This window comes from Platalea leucorodia (genome assembly GCF_965183815.1).
Source record: "Platalea leucorodia genome assembly, contig: HAP1_HAP1_SCAFFOLD_745, whole genome shotgun sequence".
NCBI classification, from domain to species: domain Eukaryota; kingdom Metazoa; phylum Chordata; class Aves; order Pelecaniformes; family Threskiornithidae; genus Platalea; species Platalea leucorodia.
In genome coordinates this window covers 1-9,178 of record NW_028120906.1, presented here as the reverse complement: position 1 = coordinate 9,178, position 9,178 = coordinate 1, and the positions used below count along the sequence as shown (strand labels likewise).

At 67.5% G+C, this 9,178-nt stretch overlaps 1 pseudogene across 1 annotated transcript; it reads left to right on the top strand.

Moving 5' to 3' along the window:
• Window positions 1-243: 243 nt before the first annotated feature.
• Window positions 244-9,159, top strand: LOC309604402 (metabotropic glutamate receptor 6-like; annotated as a pseudogene). The gene is made up of 7 exons: window positions 244-751; window positions 2,589-2,806; window positions 4,515-4,650; window positions 6,965-7,120; window positions 7,366-7,524; window positions 8,024-8,223; window positions 9,023-9,159. The product of its transcript is annotated as a metabotropic glutamate receptor 6-like (transcript).
• The last annotated feature ends 19 nt before the right edge of the window (window positions 9,160-9,178 follow it).

Below are 9,178 nucleotides of genomic sequence, written 5' to 3'. Positions count from 1 at the left end.
GGGCGCCCACCCCACAGGGTGCCCCTCATCCCATAGGGCGCCCACCCCATAGGGTGCCCCCCCCCATAGAGTGCCCACCCCCCAGGGTGTCCCTCACCCCATAGGGCCCCCCCCCATAGGGCGCCCCCCCCCAGGGTGCCCCCCATAGAGTGCCCACCCCATAGGGTGCCCCCCCCATAGGGCGCCCCCCCCCAGGGTGCCCCCCATAGAGTGCCCACCCCATAGGGTGCCCCCCCCCCATAGGGCGCCCCCCCCCCCCCCGGGGTGGCCCCGCCCCCGCCATGCGGCTCCTGCTGGCCCTGGGCGCCCTGTGGGGGGCGGCCCGGGCGCCCCCCCGCCCCCACCCAGCCCCACGCCATCCGCCTGGAGGGCGACCTCACCCTGGGGGGGGCTCTTCCCCGTCCACGCCCGCGGCCCCGCCGGGGTCCCCTGCGGGGCCCTGAAGAAGGAGAAGGGGATCCAGCGCCTGGAGGCCATGCTCTACGCCCTGGACCGCGTCAACGGGGACCCGCGGGTGCTGCCCAACGTCACCCTGGGGCGCGGATCCTGGACACCTGCTCGCGGGGACACCTACGCCCTGGAGCAGGCCCTGGGCTTCGTCCGCAGCCTCCTGCCCCCCGGGGAGGGGGAGGGGGCCTGCGGCGACGGCAGCGGCCCCCGCCGCGCCCCGCCCGAGCGCCTGGTGGGCGTCATCGGCGCCTCCGCCAGCTCCGTCTCCATCATGGTGGCCAACGTCCTGCGCCTCTTCGCCGTGAGTGGGGCACAGGGGACGTTGGGGACCTTGGGGACGTCACCGGCTCCATCGGGGTGGCCAACGTCCTGCGGCTCTTGGCCATGAGTGGGGCCTTGGGGACGTTGGGGACGTTGGGGACGTCATCAGCTCCATCGTGGTGGCCAACGTCCTGCGGCTCTTGGCCGTGAGTGGGGCATTGGGGACATTGGAGACCTTGGGGACGTTGGGGGACGTCATCGGCTTCATCGTGGTGGCCAACGTCCTGCGGCTCTTGGCCGTGAGTGGGGCCTTGGGGACATTGGAGACCTTGGGGACGTTGGGGACGTCATCGGCTCCATCGTGGTGGCCAACGTCCTGCGGCTCTTGGCCATGAGTGGGGCCTTGGGGACCTTGGGGACCTTGGGGACGTTGGGGACGTCATCGGCTCCATCGGGGTGGCCAACGTCCTGCGGCTCTTGGCCATGAGTGGGGCCTTGGGGACCTTGGGGACCTTGGGGACTTTGGGGACGTCACCGGCTCCATCGGGGTGGCCAACGTCCTGCGCCTTTTCGCCGTGAGTGGGGTGTTGGGGACGTTGGGGACCTTGGGGACGCGTTGGGGACATCATTGGCTCCATCGTGGTGGCCAATGTTCTCTGGCTCTTGGCCATGAGTGGGGCGTTGGGGACGTCTTGGGGACCTTGGGGACCTTGGGGACGTCACCGGCTCCATCGGGGTGGCCAACGTCCTGCGCCTCTTCGCCGTGAGCGGGGCCTTGGGGACGTTGGGGACATTGGGGACCTTGGGGACCTTGGGGACGTTGGGGACCTCGGGGACCTTGGGGGCCTTGGGGGCCTTGGGGACGTTGGGGACCTCGGGGACCTTGGGGGCCTTGGGGGCCTTGGGGACGTTGGGGACCTCGGGGACCTTGGGGGCCTTGGGGACGTTGGGGATGTCGGGGGACCTGTGGCCACCTCCCCCCCCTCCGGTGGCCGATGCCCCCTGGGTGTCGGGGGGGACGTGGGGACCCTGGGGGACCTTGGGGACGCGGGGCAGGGCCCCTCCCCCGCCTGGGTCCCCTTCCAGAACCTTCCCCCCCCCCCCCGTTACCCACAAGGCCCTGGGGCGGCAGCAAATGGCCCCGGGGGATTAGGGGGGATTAGGGACACGGGGGGGCCCGGACGTCCCCGATGTCCCCAGCGTCCCCCCCGTCCCCGATGTCCCCAGCGTCCCCCCCGTCCCCAATGTCCCCAGCGTCCCCCCCCGTCCCCGATGTCCCCAGCGTCCCCTGATGTCCCCAACGCCCCCCCGTCCCCAATGTCCCCAGCGTCCCCCCCCATCCCCCCGTCCCCCCCCGTCCCCGATGTCCCCAACGTCCCCATGGCCCCCCATGTCCCCCGTGTCCCCCCGATGTCCCCATGTCCCCCGATGTCCCCTAACGTGTCCCCTGTCCCCTTTGTCCCCAGATCCCGCAGATCAGCTACGCCTCGACGGCGCCGGAGCTGAGCGACCCGGGGCGTCCCCACGTCCCCACGTCCCCTGTGTCCCCCCCCATGTCCCCCATGTCCCCGTGTCCCCATGTCCCCCGTGTCCCCCATGTCCCCCGTGTCCCCCAATCTCCCCGTGTCCCCCCGATGTCCCCTAACGTGTCCCCTGTCCCCTTTGTCCCCAGATCCCGCAGATCAGCTACGCCTCGACGGCGCCGGAGCTGAGCGACCCGGGGCGTCCCCACGTCCCCACGTCCCCTGTGTCCCCCCCATGTCCCCCATGTCCCCGTGTCCCCCATGTCCCCCGTGTCCCCCATGTCCCCCGTGTCCCCCAATCTCCCCGTGTCCCCCGATGTCCCCTAACGTGTCCCCTGTCCCCTTTGTCCCCAGATCCCGCAGATCAGCTACGCCTCGACGGCGCCGGAGCTGAGCGACCCGGGGCGCTACGAGTTCTTCTCGCGGGTGGTGCCCCCCGACTCCTACCAGGCGCAAGGCGATGGTGGACGTGGTGCGGGCCCTGGGCTGGAGCTACGTCTCCACCCTCGCCTCCGAGGGCAACTACGGCGAGAGCGGCGTCGAGGCCTTCGTCCAGAGCTCCCGGGAGGCCGGTGAGGCGCTGGGGGGCACTGGGAGGCACTGGGAGGCACTGGGAGGCACTGGGAGGGAGGGATCCAGCCTCATGCGTCGTGGTAAAGGGAGTGGGAGAGGGAGTGATGGCTTTGGATGAGACCAGTAAGGGACTGGGTTGGACTGGGAGGCACTGGGAGCACTGGGAGAGGCAGTGGGAGCACTGGGAGGGGCACTAGGATATACTGGGAGGCGCTGGGAGGCACTGGGAGGCACTGGGAGGCGCTGGGAGGGAGGGATCCAGCCTCATGCGTCGTGGTAAAGGGAGTGGGAGAGGTGGTGATGGCTTTGGATGAGACCAGTAAGGGACTGGGTTGGACTGGGAGGCACTGGGAGCACTGGGAGAGGCACTGGGAGCAGTGGGAGGGGCACTGGGAGGCACTGGGGGATACTGGGAGGCACTGGGAGGCGCTGGGAGGCACTGGGAGGCACTGGGAGGCACTGGGAGGCACTGGGAGGGAGGGATCCAGCCTCATATGTGATGGCAAATTGAGTGGGAGAGGTGGTGATGGCTTCCTCTGAGACCAGTAAGGGACTGGGTTGGACTGGGAGGCACTGGGAGCACTGGGAGAGGCAGTGGGAGCACTGGGAGGGGCACTAGGATATACTGGGAGGCACTGGGAGGCACTGGGAGGCACTGGGAGGGAGGGATCCAGCCTCATACCTCATGGTAAAGGGAGTGGGAGAGGTGGTGATAGGTTCCTCTGAGACCAGTAAGGGACTGGGTTGGACTGGGAGGCACTGGGAGAGGCACTGGGATATACTGGGAGGGACTAGAAGGCACTGGGGGGGTACTGGATGTACTGGGAGGCACTGGGAGGCACTGGAGGGAGGGATCCAGCCTCATGCGTCGTGGTAAAGGGAGTGGGAGAGGGAGTGATGGTTTTGGATGAGACCAGTAAGGGGACTGGGTTGGACTGGGAGGCACTGGGAGCACTGGGAGAGGCACTGGAGCAGTGGGAGGGGCACTGGGAGGCACTGGGAGGCACTGGGAGGCACTGGGAGGCACTGGGAGGGAGGGATCCAGCCTCATATGTGATGGCAAATTGAGTGGGAGAGGTGGTGATGGCTTCCTCTGAGACCAGTAAGGGACTGGGCTGGACTGGGAGGCACTGGGAGCACTGGGAGAGGCAGTGGGAGCACTGGGAGGGGCACTAGGATATACTGGGAGGCACTGGGAGGCACTGGGAGGCACTGGGAGGCACTGGGAGGGAGGGATCCAGCCTCATGCGTCGTGGTAAAGGGAGTGGGAGAGGTGGTGATGGCTTCCTCTGAGACCAGTAAGGGACTGGGTTGTACTGGGAAGGGCACTGGGGTATACTGGGAGCACTGGGAGGGGGCACTGGGCCGTACTGGGAGCACTGGGAGGGCGGGCTCCACCCTCACCTTTGATGGAAACCAGTGGGACACCTTCCTCTGAGACCAGTAGGGGACTGGGCCATACTGGGAGGGGCACTGAGCCATACTGGGAGGGGCACCGGGCCATACTGGGAGGCACTGGGATATACTGGGAGGCACTGGGATATACTGGGAGGCACTGGGAGGCACTGGGAGGGCTCTGCAAGGCGTGGGGATGGTGTTGCCATCCGGCGCGTAACTGGGGTCTTGGGGGGGGTAGTGGGGGGCGGTCCTGGTTTATACTGGTTTGTACTGGTTTGTACTGGTTTGTACTGGTTTGTACTGGTGCAGGGGGCCTGTGCATCGCCCAGTCCATCAAGATCCCGCGGGAGCCGCGCCCAGGGGAGTTCACCAAGGTGATTGGGCGCCTGATGGAGACGTCGACCGCCCGCGGCGTCGTCCTCTTCGCCAACGAGGACGACATCCGGTGAGACCAGTACAGACCAGTACAGACCAGTACAAACCAGTACAGACCAGTACAGACCAGTACAGACCAGTATAGACCCAGAACTGGCCCAGGAACCCCCCCCAGCGATCCCAGCGCAACCCGTAGTGGCTTCACCAGCATGGGTGACACCAAACGAGTGACCAGTAACCCCCAGTAACCCCCAGTACAGACCAGTATAGACCGGTATAAACCATTATAGACCAGTACGGACCAGTATAGACCCAGAACTGGCCCAGTAACCCCCCCAGTGTCACCAGCATGGCCCATGGTGGCTTCACCAGCATGGGTGACACCAAACAAGTGACCAGTAAGCCCCAGTACAGACCAGTATAGACCATTATAGACCAGTACGGACCAGTACGGACCAGTATAGACCATGAACTGGCCCAGGACACCCCCACCCAGTGCCACCAGCATGGCCCATGGCGGCTTCACCAGCATGGGTGATGTCAAACACGTGACCAGTAACCCCCAGTAACCCCCAGTACAGACCAGTATAGACCAGTATAAACCATTATAGACCAGTATGGACCAGTATAGACCCAGAACTGGCCCAGGAACCCCCCCAGTGTCACCAGCATGGCCCATGGCAGCTTCACCAGCATGGGTGATGTCAAACACGTAACCAGTAACCCCCAGTAACCCCCAGTACAGACCAGTATAGACCAGTATAGACCATTATAGACCAGTACGGACCAGTACGGACCAGTATAGACCCAGAACTGGCCCAGTAACGCCCTGCAGCGCCACCAGCAGGGCCCACAGCGGCTTCACCAGCATGGGTGACACCCAAGCAAGTGACCAGTAATGACCAGTACAGACCAGTACAGACCAGTATAGACCAGTATAGACCAGTATAGACCACCGAGGCCCAGTATAGACCAATAGCCCCCAATTAGAAACCTGTATTGTAGCCCCCAGTCTGTCCCAGTCCCTCCCAGTGCTCCCAGTAACCCCCCCCGTTACCCTCCCAGTGCTCCCAGTAAGCCCTTCAGTCCCCCCCAATCCCCCCCAGTAACACCCCACTCCCCTCCCACTCCCTCCCAGTGCTCCCAGTACCCCCCCTCCCCTCCCAGTCCCCCCCAGTCCCTCCCAGTGCTCCCAGTTAACCCCCCCAGTCCCTCCCAGTAACTCCCCCCTCCCCTCCCAGTCCCTCCCAGTGCTCCCAGTAACCCCCCCCAGTTCCCTCCCAGTAATCCCCCACTCCCCTCCCAGTCCCTCCCAGTGCTCCCAGTGCTCCCAGTACCCCCCCCGTCTCCCCCAGTCCCTCCCAGTAAGACCCCCTCCCCTCCCAGTCCCTCCCAGTCCCTCCCAGTGCTCCCAGTAACCCCCCCTCCCCCTCCCAGTCCCTCCCAGTAAGACCCCCTCCCCTCCCAGTCCCTCCCAGTCCCTCCCAGTGCTCCCAGTAACCCCCCCAGTCCCTCCCAGTAACCCCCCCTCCCCTCCCAGTCCCTCCCAGTCCCTCCCAGTGCTCCCAGTACCTCCCCAGTCTCCCCCAGTCCCTCCCAGTAAGACCCCCTCCCCTCCAGTCCCTCCCAGTCCCACCCAGTCCCTCCCAGTAACCCCCCCAGCCCCTCCCAGTCCCTCCCAGTGCTCCCAGTACCCCCCCAGTCTCCCCCAGTCCCTCCCAGTAAGACCCCCTCCCCTCCCAGTGCTCCCAGTAACCCCCCCTCCCCTCCCAGTCCCTCCCAGTCCCTCCCAGTGCTCCCAGTAACCCCCCCATTCCCCCCAGTCCCTCCCAGTAAGACCCACTCCCCTCCCAGTCCCTCCCAGTCCCTCCCAGTAACCCCCCCCCCCTCCCAGTGCTCCCAGTACCCCCCCCAGTCTCCCCCAGTGCTCCCAGTACCCCCCCAGTCTCCCCCAGTCCCTCCCAGTAAGACCCCCTCCCCTCCCAGTCCCTCCCAGTAAGACCCCCTCCCCTCCCAGTCCCTCCCAGTCCCTCCCAGTGCTCCCAGTAACCCCCCCAGTCCCTCCCAGTAAGACCCCCTCCCCTCCCAGTCCCTCCCAGTCCCTCCCAGTGCTCCCAGTAACCCCCCCAGTCCCTCCCAGTAAGACCCCCTCCCCTCCCAGTCCCTCCCAGTCCCTCCCAGTGCTCCCAGTAACCCCCCCAGTCCCTCCCAGTAAGACCCCCTCCCCTCCCAGGCCCTCCCAGTCCCTCCCAGTGCTCCCAGTAACCCCCCCAGTCCCTCCCAGTAAGACCCCCTCCCCTCCCAGTCCCTCCCAGTCCCTCCCAGTGCTCCCAGTTAACCCCCCAGTCCCTCCCAGTGCTCCCAGTAACCCCCTCTCCCCGCAGGCGGGTGCTGGAGGCGGCCGCCCCGCGCCAACCTCTCGGGTCACTTCTCCTGGGTGGGCTCCGACAGCTGGGGCACCAAGATGGCGCCCGTGCAGGGGCTGGAGGAGGCCGCCCGCGGCGCCATCACCATCCTCCCCAAGCGCGCCTCCGTCCCCGGTGAGTGCGGGCGCTATGGGGCAGCCCCACGGCGCTATGGGGCAGCCCCACGGCCGGCCCCACGGCACCCTGGGGGGGGTCTCACCCAGCCCCGAGTGGGGTGGGTGGGGAGGGGACCCGTCACCTTCCCGATGCATCTGGCTATGGGGCAGCCCCACGGCGCTATGGGGTGCCCCACGGCGCTATGGGGCAGCCCCACGGTGCTATGGGGTGCCCCACGGCGCTATGGGGTGCCCCCCACCCAGGCTTCGACGAGTACTTCACCTCCCGCTCGCTGGAGAACAACCGTCGCAACCTCTGGTTCCACGAGTTCTGGGAGGACGACTTCAACTGCCGCCTGCCCCACAGCGAGCCCCACGGCGAGCCCCACGGCGGCCCCGGCACCCCCGTCCGCAAGTGCACAGGTAACCCCCTTCTGCCCCATAGCACCCCACGGCGTGCCCCATAGCACCCCTGCCTCTGCCCCATAGCACCCCATGGCGTGCCCCATAACACCCCTGCCTCTGCCCCATAGCACCCCACGGCGTGCCCCATAGCACCCCTGCCTCTGCCCCATAGCACCCCACGGCTGCCCCACGGCACCTGGCTCTGCCCCATGGCTGTGAGTGGCTGTGATGTGGGGCAGCCTGTGCTGACCCCCAAGTGTGGGGCACCCATAGGTGCCTGATCCCTATATGTGGGGCCTCCCTGGGTGCCCACCCCATAGCTGTGGGGGCTGTCGTGGGTCGCTGACCCCCAAGTGTGGGGCAGAGCCATCCCACCCAGCCCTTCCCCACCCCATGGGGCACCCTCACCCCCCACCCCTTCACCCCCGGGTGCCCCCTTCCCTCCACAATGGGTGCCCCCGGGCGCCCCCCAAGTTGGGGGGCGGCCGTGGGTCGCTGACCCCCAAGTGTGGGGCAGGCCGCGAGCGGATTGGCCGGGACTCGCCCTACGAGCAGGAGGGGAAGGTGCAGTTCGTCATCGACGCGGTGCTGGCCATGGCCCACGGCCTCCACGCCCTCCTGGGGGAGGCCTGCCCCGGCGGCCGCCTCTGCTCGCCCGCATGGACCCCCCCGACGGGCGCCGCCTCCTCGCCCACATCCGCCGCGTCGCCTTCAACGGTACTGGGGGCACTGGGGGGGCACTGGGAGGCACTGGGGGGGGACTGGGAGGGGGCTGGGAGGGACTGGGAGGGGGCTGGGAGGCACTGGGAGGGGGCTGGGGGCACTGGGAGGGACTGGGAGGGGGGCTGGGAGGGCGCTTGGGGGCACTGGGAGGGACTGGGAGGGGGCTGGGGGGCACTGAGAGGGGGGCTGTGGGGCACTGGGAGGGACTGGGAGGGGCGCTGGGGGGCACTGGGAGGGACTGGGAGGCACTGGGAGGGACTGGGAGGGGGCTGGGGGGCACTGAGAGGGGGCTGTGGGGCACTGGGAGGGGGCTGTGGGGCACTGGGAGGGACTGGGAGGGGGCTGTGGGGCACTGGGAGGGACTGGGAGGGACTGGAGAGCATACTGGGGTATACTGGGAGGGACTGGGAGGGGGCTGTGGGGCACTGGGAGGCACTGGAGAGCATACTGGGATATACTGGGAGGCACTGGGAGGTGGAGGGAGGGGGATTGCTGGGAGTTTCTGGGCACTGGGGGGCACTGGGCCTTACTGGGAGTACTGGGAAGGAGCACCAAACCTCACCAGGAGTCACTGGACCATCCCGGGGCCTTACTGGTCTATACTGGGAGCACTGGTTTGCCCTATAGCGGGGGGATGCCGGTGCTGGCGGGGGGGGCGCGGGCATTACCGCGCGGCGCCAGGGGGGGTTTTACTGGTTTATACTGGTTTGTGGGGGTCGGGACTGGTTTGGACTGCTTTGTACCGGTTTGGACTGGTTTATACTGGTTTATACTGGTTGGGACTGGGGGGCAGGCAGCGCGGGGACGCCGGTGAGCTTCAACGAGAACGGGGACGCGCCGGGGCGCTACGACATCTTCCAGTTCCAGGGCGGCAACGGCAGCGGCGCCTACCGGGCCGTGGGGCAGTGGGGGCGGGGGCTGCGCCTGCGGGTGCGTGCGGGGGGCGGGG